Source organism: Mytilus galloprovincialis, chromosome 4 (genome assembly GCF_965363235.1).
Source record: "Mytilus galloprovincialis chromosome 4, xbMytGall1.hap1.1, whole genome shotgun sequence".
NCBI classification, from domain to species: domain Eukaryota; kingdom Metazoa; phylum Mollusca; class Bivalvia; order Mytilida; family Mytilidae; genus Mytilus; species Mytilus galloprovincialis.
The window spans coordinates 86,711,855-86,727,171 of NC_134841.1; the positions used below are offsets into that span (position 1 = coordinate 86,711,855).

Genomic DNA, 15,317 nt, shown 5'->3' on the forward strand with positions numbered 1-15,317 from the left:
ATTATTGTTGTTGCTGTTCGTTTTGGTACATAAAGGCAACAGTATAGTTTATAACTCACTGCCTCATATTGATTGATAGTTAAAATACATTGATTACTAGTGGAATGTTATCTGAAACTTCCGGTTTCATGGTATTTGTTAAACGAATTCACGATAATCCATTTCCGTTCTTGGTTTTCGGTGTTGTACATCCTTTAAATTTCTCTATAGTAGTTTTATTTGTCTTTTTGCCATTATGTTGCTTGACTTAATTCCTTTTTTGTTTTTACCGAACTGTTACATGTTTGATTTTCAATGTGGTCCTTAGAGAAACAATCATCTTAATAACAATAAACATTCGAACAACACATGTATTTGAAGAAAGACTTACAGTAGAAAATAGGGTTGATAGATAATGCCAATATACTTTCTGAATAAATCGTCTTTCCGTAATAAGGAATTTAAGTTGATATCGATTGTGTTCTTCATTTTATGAATAAATCAGTCATTGCAAAAAATTGCGCTATTAAATGAAAAACAAAGTTTTCGACCGCTAATCAATCGCATTGTTTGTAACCGTAAAAAAACTTATGACAACAAAATTATCGACATTGCAAACAGGAATCCTTAGTATTCGATTTGTTCGCCTCAAGGACTCTTTTGCTATTTGAATTTGAAACACATTTATTACGTGTAGTTTAAAACTGATAAAAGATTCAGTGAAAACTAATTTCAATAATTACTTTGAAATATGGCAAACATTGATAACAGTATCATTCGTGTATGTAACTATGACGACCAATAATGACAGAGAGAAAACTTTACTTAAAATATTCAAAATAACATAGTATAACGGATATTTTAAAGAACGATTTGTTCATTAATCATATCACGAAATTTTGGACAAAATCCCCTATTTGCATAACGTTATCATCTTAATGTTTGCTATCTTAAATGCTGTGTGACCACAACTCCATGGTAAACTACCTTTATCCATAATTACCCTAATTTTAACTTTATACTGGATGTAGAAACTGACAAAGAACATGTTCACCCTAAGTATCGTAGACGGCACATAAACATGAACACTTGTTGTTTCGAAATAATTCATAATCAATTCCTTTACCAATGTAAGCAATCTTTCTAACGCTGCTTCAAATAACATAATTTTTGAAACACGTCAACAAAATATAGATTTTTCATTTAGTTTTATTTAAATCAAACATTACTTTGACATAAATTTTAGAATCTATAACATGATTTTTTTTCAACCGACCCTTCATGTCAATTTCTAGAAGTAAGATATGGAACAGTCTTAACCATCTTTGGTTCCCTTTATTTTAAGTTTGATTTGATAGACGCGTTTTACTTTATCAATGAACTAAATTATTCAGTGTGATAACATCATCATCTAACAGAGTTTAGAGTTAAAGTTATTGCTGGCTTCATTTCATTCTTTCCGAAAAGCTCATCTATGAATACACAATTGTGTCCCAAACAATTTAGATTGCTAGTTGAAAAACACATTCTCCAGATGTAACACATATGTTGACAACCCAGAACCGTCTTGATTATATCAATTTAGAAAAATTGTTTGGTTATGCCGTTTTTGACAAGGTTTACTGTTTCCTTTCTAAAATTAGATATTTCTATCTACGTAAATGGAGGAAAAATTCATTAGTTTGAGTAAGATCTTAACCCATCATTGTCGTTTTATCAGTATGTAGGTTTACTAGAAATAAGCAACAATAAGAAATGTGTTTAGCATATTTTCAGGACAAAACAAAAGACTTTTTAAGTAGTAAAAATTATAATCTTAGTCTGTAAACTTTCATTTGTTTGCTTGAAAAAGTCATAAGAAAGAAAATAAAAACAGCCGAATTTGTACATAAAAAACAATAAAGCAAATATCTAATGAATACTCAACGTCGAAAGACTTTATTTATTTGCTCGATAAATCAAAAGAAAGAAAAATTCGAGCTTATCTCATACCATTTAAGGTAACAGTAAAAGAAATCCGAAAATATAAATAAAAAAAAAGAAAGCATTTCTCTAATGAATATATGCAACGTCAAAAGGCTTATAACAAACATTGCAGTATGACGTGTCTTTTAAACAAAATTCTTACGAAACAAAACAGCGGAATTTGCAGTTATGAAAATGTTTTTAAAAATAGTATAGATTTTATTAGTTACAAATGTTAGAAACTAGATAATTTTAAATTCGATTTCGGACAAGGTTTGTGGAACAACCTTGAACCTTCTAATCTTGTATTAAAGTTTAGGATAAGCGTGTTAAGTCTAACTTAGTAATACATTATTACTTATAAACTTAACGCAAATAAAAAAAAATCATTTCAATTGAATATGGACTGTTACTGGTTTAATAATAATATAAAATAAATCTCAATTCAAATTTGATTTTTCTTTTAAAGCATAAAGTTTAAAGTCACAAGATAGTATGAATATAAAAATGATAAAGGCACTTGCATCTGTGAAGGACACTGAATCAAACAGTAATGAAAGCTATGTATGTTGGTTTGTTAAAGACACATTGAGGAAAACAGTATTTTCACAATCAAAAGATTCATGAAAAGTCCAATTCTAAATAAAGAAAAATGTTGTCACATAGACTGGCAATTAGAACATCTAAAATAATGATGTGACGAACGTATTATTCGCTGCCCAATCTTCCAATCGTATGTGGTTCGATTTTTGTTCTCAAATATTTTTCTGATATATAAGAGAATATAATCTTCGTCATATGTGAAACAGATATCTCATTAAATTTCAAAGGGATGATTTCGATTTCACCGCTTGGAATTCTTGGATCAATAGCATCCTTGCAAGCAGCAATACTCATCAAAGAAATACAACCTCTGGAATGTCGTACCAAATTGTAGATATATACACCATATGCCGGTACTTCTGAGATGTTGCCACATAAAAAAGAAAGTTCACAATTTGCAATCTGAATTCATCTCTTTTGTCGTAAAGTTTTGTTCTCAACAGATCGTCATTGAAAATTTTTAGGTACACGTCAATTTATTAGTCAGACTATTGTATTTTTTTATTACAATTTCGATGGAATTGTTAAAGGATAATGCTAGATTGTGTTCAGTTTTTTATAAGAGTCTATATAATGTAAGCCTTCTATTGATAAAGGCAAGATTGTGAAGAAGATGAGCACAGTTAATTCTTATGGGTGTACCAATTGTTTGTTGACAAACACGTCCTTCAAACGTTGCAAAGAAATCAATTAATTGATAACGAAAATTTCTAGGAGTGTTATGTTTGATTCTCAGTGATGTGTTTTCAAAATTTTGTTTAAATGTTTAAATTTGAATAAAAAAGATCCTTGGATCACATGGAAGACCCTCTATTTAATGCTGTTATAATTACATTTATTTAATTTAGGCATCAAATTAAAGCTAGGTTCACACTGCCGATCAGACCAACTCGATCAAGCCCGATTAAGACAAATTACGTGATCGGGAGACTGATCTGACTCAATCGACAAGGATGTTCGGGATTGTCCACCCTACTCGTCATCGATCTGACCATCTACCCGAGAATTTTTGACATGTCAAAAACAATCGAGTAAGGACCGAGAAGCAAGTCACTCGACAAGAGATCGGGAGTTCGTCGAGTAGCGAGTCAGAGTGGTCGAATGTTGTCGCAAAGGGGTCGGGTATTGGTCGAGTTGGTCTGGGGTAAAATAAATATTGAAGTCGCAGTGATCTGGAAGCGATCGGACATTGGTCGAGTTAATCTGGAAATGATCAGACATTAGTCGAGCAAAGGTCGAAATGATCGAGTACTGATCGGAAATTTTGTTGTATTCCGACCAATCTCGATCTCTACACGATCCTTTCCCGATCAATTCGACCGCTACTCGACGAATTATCGATCTCTTCTCGAGTGACTTGCTTCTCGGTCCTTACTCGATTGTTTTTGACATGTCAGATCGATGACGAGTAGGGTAGACTATCCCAAACATTCTTGTCGATTCAGTCAGACCAGTCTCCCGATCACGTAATTTGTCTTAATCGGGCTTGATCGAGTTAATCTGATCGGCAGTGTGATCCTAGCTTAAAGGCGAAATCAGGCGTTTGAAAATATGTAATAATTATAATTAACTATTTTACACAAAAAAAATCTAAAGGAATGAAACACAGGTTTCCATTTTGCTCTATGTTTATCACTTTTTTGCAAAACTGTATAATTTTATTATAAACATTGACACTTTTTGCGAAACAATTAAACACGTTTATTCCATTTGTTACAGTCCTACGTTCCTCGCGTCCCTAGTTTTGGCGTCACTAGGTATATGTATGGACACTATACTTGGCTCCATTGCAGGCATTTATTGTAGTATTTGCAAAATCTCAAAATATTATATATCTCCACAAAAGAGGCGTGGTTTGTAAAACCGCTGTATTTACAAAGTGCAACCTAAACGAAATTATGCATAGATACTTCCACACTTACAGTACGTTGAAAAAAACCGAAAAGGTCCATAAGCAGCTTTTCACAAGGTAAATTATCTTCTAATTTTTTCGCATGGCATTTTGCTGTCCGGACCACCAACTTTTACAAAGCTACCTTTGAACACGTTGTCAATCAATTCTCGTCTTGACTATGCATGAAATATTATCACTAAACGTGTTTATTCCTTTTTCAGTAGTATCTTTTTGGTGTGACTTGTGAGTTATATATCTCGCAACTGTGTTATTGTGCTTTGGTCATTTCGTTGTATTCTTGTCTGTTATTTTCCTTATGTGCTCTATCCTTAGAGTGTTTACATGCCGTTTTGTTTTTCTTTGTTGTCATAGTTGTTAGTTTAATAGTGAATAAGATCATAACACAATGTTGACTGATTAACCCCAAATTTTTCTCATGTTTACCTATTATGCCTAGAGGTTTGATTTGGTCACACATTGTTATCAATATATAGCAATTAAACCAGGTTTAATCCATCATTTTCTACATAAGGAAAAATGCTTGTACTAAGTTAAGAGTAATCTGACCTCGAGAATCTGATAGCTGTTTTTTTTATTCGTTTGATGAATTTAGGCGTTTGATTTTTCCATTTGTTAAGAGATTTTCCTGTGAATTTTGTATTTTACTGTTCATTCCATTGTAAAGGGTATGATATTTTAATTTGACAAACTTTGGTGTTTACAGTACAAAAAACATTTCGGATCCGAGTATATTGCCAGGATTATAAGGTTCTTGTTTAAAATTATTCACAGTAGAAACAATTACAAATTATTCCAAAGATCCAGAAAATAATATCGTGTTACTTGTAAGCGCATCCGAGTACAGATAAAATATCGGCACTCACGACGTACACATCGAGATAAACGTACATGTATTCAATGACTTCCCAATGTCACAACAACTTGTTTTTTGTGGTTTTATTTGTTGATTATATCGTGCCTGGAAAACTTAATTAGCTGATATTGGTTGATCATATTGTTCCTTTTTGGTGCCTATAAACATAATGATAAAGCTCAAGTTTCAAATTGTATACTAAGTAGAACTGAGTAGGAGTGTGTACGTATTATAAACTTCTACGTTATATCCTAGTTACTTTAATGATTTATAGGGTCACTGACCTACTTACACGATTTGTTGTGTTTTGATATGCTATTATTAACTTGTTATTATCAGGACGTGGATAATAATATGTAAACATAATCTTACAAGCAGGTAACAATAACTTTTATTGTTTTGAAATCAAATTGTTGTAGATTTCTAATATTCTGTTACAGTATTTTTTAAATCTTTTTTAAACATGTTTAAATGTTAGACTAAAAATAATTTGTTTTACTTTTGGGACAAGTTCAATATGTATAGAGGACATAATTTTCCATGCATATGTAATGTTTAAATAAGAAGCATATGTTTCACAAATTGTTTGTTTTTATTTCAACATATTATTCCCTTTCTTCTTTTCTGTTGACATCGATAAACGCTGGTGAAAACTAACATGACTAAGTTAAACCTAGTTCTAGAGGGTCTGCAGGATAGGGTTTACAGAAAAGAGAATAATGGGCAAAATTAAGTGCAGAATAACTAGGCCCAACAAATAAAACAATAGAGCAAAATAGGACAAAAATACTTAACTTTACAGAAACCTCTAAATGGGAAGTAACTATGTAAATTGAAAATAGGACAACAAAATAACTTAAAAGAGAATAATGGGGTGCTTAAAAATCAAGTTTAAGAGAACAATGGATAAAACATATAACGGACGAATAGAGTAAAATGACATATAAAAAGTTTAATACAGATGGCATGATCATGTGATTCCTCTATGACGGTTCCATGATCTCACATTCCTCTTTATCATTGACATGTTCGTGTGATTCCTCTCTGTCGACGCCATGATTGTGTGATTCCTATTTGACGATAACAAGATTTCACATTCCTCTGTGTCGATTGCATGATCGTTATATGTATCTTTGACGATAACATGATCTCATATCATGTTCCTCTTTGGCGATGGCATAATTGTGTGATTACTCTTTGGGGATAACATGATCTCATGTTCCTCTTTTGCGATGACATGATCTCATGTTCCTCTTTTGCGATGACATGATCTCATGTTCCTTTTTAGTCATGGCATGATCGTATGATATATCTTTGTCGACACAAGATCTCATGTTCCTCTTTGTCGGTGGCATGATCGTGTGATTACTCATTGGTGATGACATTATCTCATGTTCCTTATTAGCGATGGCATGATCGTGTGATTACTCCTAGGATTACTCTTTTCTTTGGCCATGCCATGATCGTGTGGTTCCTCTGTGTTCATTGTTTAATCGTGTGGTTCCTCTTAAACTAAAGAATTTGAAAGTTAATGATATAGGTCTGGTCATTTTCACAATCTGATTGATATAAAGAGGGAAATGCAGTGAATGCCTTGGCTCTATATGCGGTTTGACAACCTATATTCTGCTAAATACTAATGGCTTTGTTTTAATTTTTAACTATAATTTTAACTGGTTCATGTAACAACTAAACACATTTATACCAAAACAAGCTGTTGTTATTTGAAAAAAAAATATGTTCTTCTTTTTTAGTTTTAAAATGGACAGAACGTCAGATGAAGCCTTACATTGCTGTAAAGTCCCTATATTCAATGGACAACGTGCATCTTTGGATGACGGACCAAATTACCTGCCATTTTCCAAAAAATATCTTAGATCATTTGATCTGTTTTCTTCAATTGGAAAGACAACAGATATAACTCCCGACGGAAATGAAGGTACTTAATATGTTTTGGGCTGCTTTCTGCTCTTTAGCCGGGTTGTTGTCTTTTTGACATATCCCACATTTCTACATCAGGAATAGACTACCTTAGCTGTATTTGGCAAAGATTTTAAGATGTTTTTGTCCTCCATGCTCTTTCAACTTCGTACTTTATTTTGCCTTTTTAACATTTTTTGATTCTCAATTTTATGTGTATATTATCTTTATTGGTCAGTAGGCGTAATTGATGAGAATAGTAACTTTTTTTTTCTGTAGCTCAGTCCATATCGTAAACTTGTATATGTAAGATGACTCGTTTCGACATTTTCACACATGTGGTTCAATTTTCGGGGTACGAACTGGATTCAATTTTCTGTAAAGTAGCACACCCTGACAATCCATCCGTGATGCGGTTCCTCGTGGAAAAAAATCCCTTTTTTCACACAATTAGTTCTTTGATCATTTAATTCTTTGTATACATTTAATTACTCTTAGTTTTACACATTTATTCTGTGGTCCTATCCTTTCCAAATCAACATAAATGGTAAAACTCAGTCAAGCATATCACTACAGAGAGATTTTTTTGTTTAAGCGCAGCTTTTGTGTTCCTTAATTTGACACACATTAGGGATATTGACCCATGTATATAAAACTGAATATATGGTGTCTGATTGCTTATGAATTTGTTTTTTTGACAAAAAATCAAATTAAGGTAAGTGAATCAATTTAAATGTGCGGTTGATTGCACGGTGATCTATGATGGACAAAGGTAGTCTGTCATAAATTTGACATACAACTTCTGATACCCTGTTATCATAATATTTGTGTTTGAGTTTGCTCTAACATGCATTTTTGGTTAAACACACTTTAGTAATTTCATCTTCAAAATTTTCTCTATTACAGATACTACAAATTTAACCTTCAGACCGAGAGTAAATTCGTGTCCACAGACTTCCAAAACTAGAAATAATAAACAACATGCAATTTCTGACGAAGTTAGTAGGCTAGGATTAACTGCTGAATCAGTGTATGATGATAACAAATCTGAAATTGACGAAAATGAAAGTTATTTGGAAGAAAATAACGACAGTCGTTTTTCGACCGGATATACAGGAAGTAAATTGTTAAAAGATGTCCAAAATGTACCAAAGTATTCAGGTTCAATGGCAGACAATTATTTCAAAGAGAAAAATGCAGAGGAAATTAAAAATGACAATATAAACAGACGGCTTAGCGAATTTGGACATTTCGATATTTTAGATTTAAATAACATAGCCGATATTCCAGGCAAATCATCTACTAGCACAGCTTTGCAGAAAGCGAAAGATTGTAATAGATATCAGGATACCTTGGGATTATTGTGGTTAAATGAAGACACTTTATCATTCAGCTCACCAGAAATGGTGGATGGAGGAGTTAAAACAAATAGTACAGAATCAGGGTGGTCAAGTGACCCTGGTGATCGACAGAAAATAAGACATAAAAAAAGGCTATCAAAGAAAAGTGTGAAAAATCAGATCGCAGGGGAACGTCATAACATCGACGATACCAAATCTTTTCAAATTCATCCTGAAAATGAACAGAGTACAATTGACATTGAAGTCCAAATAGCGACAATAAAACATTCTGCACACACAACTGAGACTAACGACTCCTCTGAAGACCAGAACATATCAAATTTGAAAACTTTGAAAAATAAGACAAATACAGTATCGAAACATGTGACAGCCGAACATCACGATAGTGGGGAAGAGGATATGCATGAACACTCTACGTTTCAAAAACAAACTTTACAATGGGTCACGACAAGCAAGGTCCAACAAAGTGGACGTGAACAAAACATGCTTTCTCAGCCAACCTTTTGATTTGTTTTCAATAATGTTCCGAGTAGGTTTGTCCTTTGATATTGATTTGTTTATGTTAAAGAGTTATTTATTGTTACTTCCATAACTTCGAGAAGAGTCGTAGTTGTGTTTTGTACAAATGAGTGGGGAGAATATGTCATGGCGTTTCTTCATTTGCTGTTCTGTAATTGTACGAATACCAGGTTTATAATGATGAATAGCAATTTTAACTTTTGCTTCTGATTGTCCTAATAAGTGCTTCAATATTTTCCCATTAATTGTTCTGAATGTTCTACATTATTGTTGAGGTTTTCATGAATTGTTAAACACTACATAATCATGTCATTTTATCATATTTACACAAACTCAAACTAACTTTCAATAAGCGCAATATTTATCAATCTGCGGTCCACTTAAACTGCTGGGGTAAATTGAAGTTTTTGTAGCTGGATTTTTCTTATTTTTAAATATTTCTGTAATGCACACCATTGAGAAAAAACAGTTTATCTAATCACAAATAAAATAAATTTCAATAAAAACAATTTGCATGCATGTACATCATTTTCGAATTTGGAGCTTTCCTTAAGTAAGTCAACGTTTAACTTGTATAAAAATGGAATTGTGTACATCATGTATATTGGAGGTAGTCAAACTATATGTATGTTTATTATTTATTATTGAAGGTCTTTGGTCTGGTACTTTCTCATTTTGTAAATAAATTCAACAAGAAAATAATTATACAAAACAGTGTTATGTTATCTTTGAGTTGATTTATCCGGGTACACTTCAATACTAGGAAAACAAATTTTTCGGATTTTAATAAAAAGTCCAATTCTGAAAAAAGGAAATGTTGTCACAGAGACTGGCAATTAAGACATTTAAAAAATATATATATAACGTTTTGACACAATAAAAACATTTCCCTGTTTTTTTCATTTTTTTTGTGGGTGTAATGTATAATACAAGTCCAAAAATATATCCAACTTTCAGAAATATTGCATGTTTACACCTTACACAGTTAGTCAATACATATCCATTCCCGTATAGACAAGTCATGAGATGTTCCTTAAAAGAGGGACGAAAGATACCAAAGGGACAGTCAAACTCATAAATCTAAAACAAATTGACAACGCCATGGCTAAAAATGAAAAGGACAAACAAACAACAGAACACAAGACACAACATAGAAAACTAAAGAATAAACAACACGAACCCCACCAAAAAACTAGGGGTGATCTCAGGTGCTCCGGAAGAGTAAGCATATCCTGCTCCACATGTGGCACCCGTCGTGTTGCTTATGTGATAACAAATCCGGTAAAAAGTCTAATTCGGTAGGTCACATTCATGAAAGGGAAGGGGATTGTAGTTACGACGTGATGAACATATCCGAAATCATTTGTGAAACGGTTATTCCATAACGGTCAACCAACTCGTGATGGCGTCCGTAAAATTTACGAAGGGATGATTTCAACTTCACCATTTGGAACTCTTTGTTTAATAGCTTCCTTGTGAGCAGCAACCCTCTATCGAGAAAATCATGATAGGAAATGCAAGCACGGGAATATCGCATCAATTGGGAGATATATACCCCGTATGCATGTGCTGCTGGAATGTTGCTACTTAGAAATGGAAAGTTCACAATTGGAAAGCTGAAATCATCTCTTTTGTCGTAAAGTTTTGTTTTCAACCGACCCTCATTGTCAATTTCTAGATGTAAGTCAAGATATGAGGCCGACTTAACTGTATCTGTAGTATCCTTTATCTCTAGCTCGATTGGATAGATGCGTTCCACATAGTCACCAAATTTTGAATTATTTAGTGAAAGAACATCATCTATGTAGCGAAAAGTAGAGTTAAAGGATATTGCTAACTTCTTATCTTTCTTCATAAGAAGTTCCTGCATGAAGTCAGCCTCATAATAGTAAAGAAACAAGTCGGCAAGTAGAGGGGCACAGTTTGTTCCCATTGGAAATACTGTCGAAAAACACGTCCTCCGAACGTAACAAATATGTTGTCAATCAAGAAATCAAGCATCTTGATAATATCAGTTTCAGAGAATTTTTTGTTCGATTCAGAGTGATCCTTTACAAAATAGGATTTATCCCTCCCTAAGACAAGATACTTGTATCTACGTTGGCCATTCTGTTTTACGAAGCAAAGCAATACCAACTCTTTCAATTTGTCTTTTATTTTGGAATTAAACTGTAAATATGACCTTTTTGGACTTGGCCGAATCACTCTTTCCATATCAGAATCAGTTAAAATAAAACATCCAAATTCCACCTTTTAAAAACTAAGAAATGTATGAGATTTGAAGAGAAACAAATAAAGAAAAAATTAACTTTGATTAAAGGGGGATCATTAATTGTGGTCTGGGACCTATTCAGATAAGATTCAGTCATAGGGTCTTTGCATCAGATATAAACACATTCATTCTAAAACCAGTTGTTGGTATGATACGCTTTATGTTCTTTTAATTTATCTTTTAATGGTATGATATTAAACCATACATTTATTTTAAAACCAGTTGTTGGTATGATATGTATAGGGTTATGTTCTTCTCATATATCTTATAATGGTATGATACTTAACCACTAATGGGAAGGATTGTGTTTTATTTGAATATGAAGATAACATAATCTTACAGTCAGTTTAATTGAGGTCTGGAGCTGGCATGTCAGCTACTGCTAGTATTCTCTTGTGAATCTATGTATCATTATCATTGTCATTTTTATTTTATTACCTATACTGATATCGGAACCTGACTTCTTTTCAACTGAGTTTTACTGTGCATATTGTTGTATGTTGTTTTTGTTATATCTCCATTGGCTAGAGGTATAGGGGAGGGTTTAGATCTCACTAAACTTGTTTAACCCTGTTGCATATTTGCGTCTGTTGAAAGTCATGATCCTCGGGTCATTATGAATCTTGTATTAATCTTAATTCTAGTTAATTTCTATTTTTCGGATTTTAGTATGACGTCCATTTTTACTGTACTAGCTATAGGGACCAGATGACTCCCACTTCGTGTGCGACTGTGCGATGTTCTCGTTGTGATGAAGGCCCATTGGTGGCCTTCAGTTCTTTTCTATTTTATGGTCGGGTTCATGTCTTTGACATAGTCCCTATTTCTTCTCTTAATTTTATCATATGTATCATAGCTTGAGAAAAAAATAATCTCATACGGTTGGAAGATTAGGCAGTGAAAATCATGTTTACATATACGAGTGAATCGAACAAGATATATAAACACAATAAATTAGTATCAAGGGAACGTCACCATCTAAAAATGAATAATCAACAATAGGAAATGAAAAATCATATCTTTTATCATAAATTTTGTTATTAAGCTTCCCCTTAAAGTCATAGATATCACGATCCAGGAAAGGGCAGTGTTCATTATTAGTAATCGCTTTATTTAAAGTCAGTTCAGCCGAATAAATCTCTTCAGTGTATATACTGAAGTCGTCATTATTGAGAGCCAATATATCCTTCAAATATCTTAATGTGTCATAAGATTTTTGTATCAGTATTGTTTCGATAGGTCTTTGTTGATGCTTGTCATGATTGAGAGGTGCACAATTAATTCCTATTGGAATTCCGAACACTTGACGATATACGGAATCTCCATAGCGAACATCATATTTATGCAGTAAAATTTCAAGGGCAGTTATAGTATTAAAGCATGTCATATCGACAGAGTTCTTTTGTTTATAACATAGAACCTAAAAAAGTTTGGACGTATGTATATAAGAATGTATCGATCATCATATTCGAAACAGATATCCAAGGCGTGAAGGCGTCTGTAAAGTTTACGGAGGGCTGATTTTGTCTGCACCACATGAAACTATTGGGTCAAAGTGTCCATTGTAAGCAGCAAACCTCAAGCGAGGAAATGTAAAATCTGGTATGTCCTATCAACTGGTAGATTTTCTCAACCGACAGCCATTGTCAATTTCAAGATGCAAGTTTAGATATGGGACAGACCGTTGTATTCGTTATTTCATGTAATGTAAAAGGATACTCATAAACTCTGTTCATACTTTCTTATGATATACTATATGAAGTCAGCCTCGTATGGATAAAAGAAAAAATCGAAAAGAAGAGGAGCACAGAGTTTACTTTCGCCTTATTTTTATCAGTTTATTGAAAAACTGTATGACTATATACTCTGACATTTTTTTAGAAACAAATAAAGGTATATATTCAATTTGTCGTAGCAATAATATAGGTTTACATTCTCGAATTCATAGTTTTGACGTCGGTCGGTATATAACTATGGTTTCCATACTTCGACCCATTGCAGGCATGTATTCCAATATTAGTAATATTTTTCTCTAAAAAATGCACTTTACTTTGCTATAGTGACAATTTACTCGACCAGCAGCAGTTGGCCGAGTATCCCTGTGAATCATTCACAGAATAACCAGAGAAATTATCACGTAAATTCATATATTCCTTTCTCAATTTTAAATATTTAATTATATATACGTAGTTAGTTAGTTAGCTAATATAGCAAAATATTTAACTACATATTAGTAGTTAGTTAGTTAGCTAATACCAACATTTTTATATAATATGTAGTCACCTGATTACGACAAATGTTACTGAAATAGTAGTCATTTGTTTTCGTTCTGAATATGAATGAAATATTTATTGGACGTTAATGAAACAAACAATCAATCAATCACTTCCTCGTTAAGTTATTGTAAGACCACAATAAGCTATACATCGAAACAATATCTTAAACAGGATAGATTACCTTAGCCGTATTTGGCACAACTTTTTGGAATTTTGGGTCCTCAATGCTCTTCAACTTTGTATTTGCTTGGCTTTATAACTATTTTGATCTGAGCGTCACTGGTGAGTCTTATGTAAACGAAACGCGCGTCTGGTGTATTAAATTATAATCCTGATACCTTTGCTTTAAACCTTCACATTTAGGCTTCAACTTTAGCCCTTCGGTTGACTGAAATTTTTATAACGTGTTGTTTTCAGTTTTTATCTTTCACTGTAAATATATAAATGCAATGAAGATTAGACCAAACTAACCCTTGAACGCAAAACGTTGATTTGGAAATACAGACATTATGATCAGACATCACGCTAATGATACCGAATCTATAAGAATGGAGAGGGGGTGTCCGTCTTTAGAACTGTATTCAAAATGCAAGGATACGCCTGTTTGTATATGGAAATAAAATCCGATGTATAGACACTTCAATGCTCATAGCACGTTGAAAAACACTTGGAGGGTCAATAAGCGGCCTGTTGCAAGGCAAATTGTCTACTATTTTTTTAACATTGCAGTTTGATGTCCTTCATCCGGACCACCAACTTTGCAAATCCCAGTTATCCAATCATAAAATTGACGTTAACAATCAACCAACACTATATCAAGGTATATCCCCTCATTGTTTTCTTTTGCTTTCTTTTCTTCCAACATGGCCTCCCCATTTATTTTATATCTATTCCTGAGCCCCTATCCCTATTTTTAAAAGGTTTAGTCCATATGATGTTACGGGAAAGCCCACAAATAGATCCGAAAAAGAAGTAAAATTGCATTGCGAAATTTTGTGCCATAGTGAAAAGCTGGTCCATTTTTATGTTATTTTGAGTAGATTTAACGATGGCAATTTTTTTTTGCCATGTATAGAAATAGAGAAACGTAAAATATCAATCTGACCCAGAGTTCATTTTATCAATATTGCTATGTCATACAAGTAACTTTTCTATGTACTGACGTTGTGTATCATCTTAATTGCGTATTATGTGTTCTTTTGTATTTGTTTTTATAAACCTTTACTTTTATTAAGTTTTTGCTAATATCCCATTGGCATGGCTTAAAATCTGTACATTCCACCACTGTGTTATTGTACTTTTGCCATTTTTCTGTACTCAAATTGTCTTTCATTTTCGCACATGTGCTTTGTCTATAGAGTGTTTTCGTGACTTGCGTTTTCCTTCGTTTTATATTGATAGGATTATAACACAGTATTGACTGCTTTGGAACAATTTTTATCTATTATATATGACAAAAAGAAGGTGTGGTATAAATGCCAATGAGACAACTCTACAAACGAGAAAAAATGTCTGTTTGATTTGATCACACATTGTTGTCAATGTAATGGAATTTTATTCGACATTTATAAAAATGAGAGGTAAAGCTAGCTATAAAACTGACATTTGTTTTTCGTTTGTTTTATGCATTTGAGTGTTTGATTTTGCCATTTAA

General features: G+C 32.9%; 1 long non-coding RNA gene across 1 annotated transcript; it reads left to right on the top strand.

The window, feature by feature from the left end:
• Window positions 1-5,563: 5,563 nt before the first annotated feature.
• LOC143073267 (uncharacterized) lies at window positions 5,564-8,578 on the top strand. The gene is made up of 3 exons (XR_012977445.1): window positions 5,564-5,693; window positions 7,070-7,254; window positions 8,142-8,578. It is a non-coding gene; the product is annotated as an uncharacterized LOC143073267 (long non-coding RNA).
• The last annotated feature ends 6,739 nt before the right edge of the window (window positions 8,579-15,317 follow it).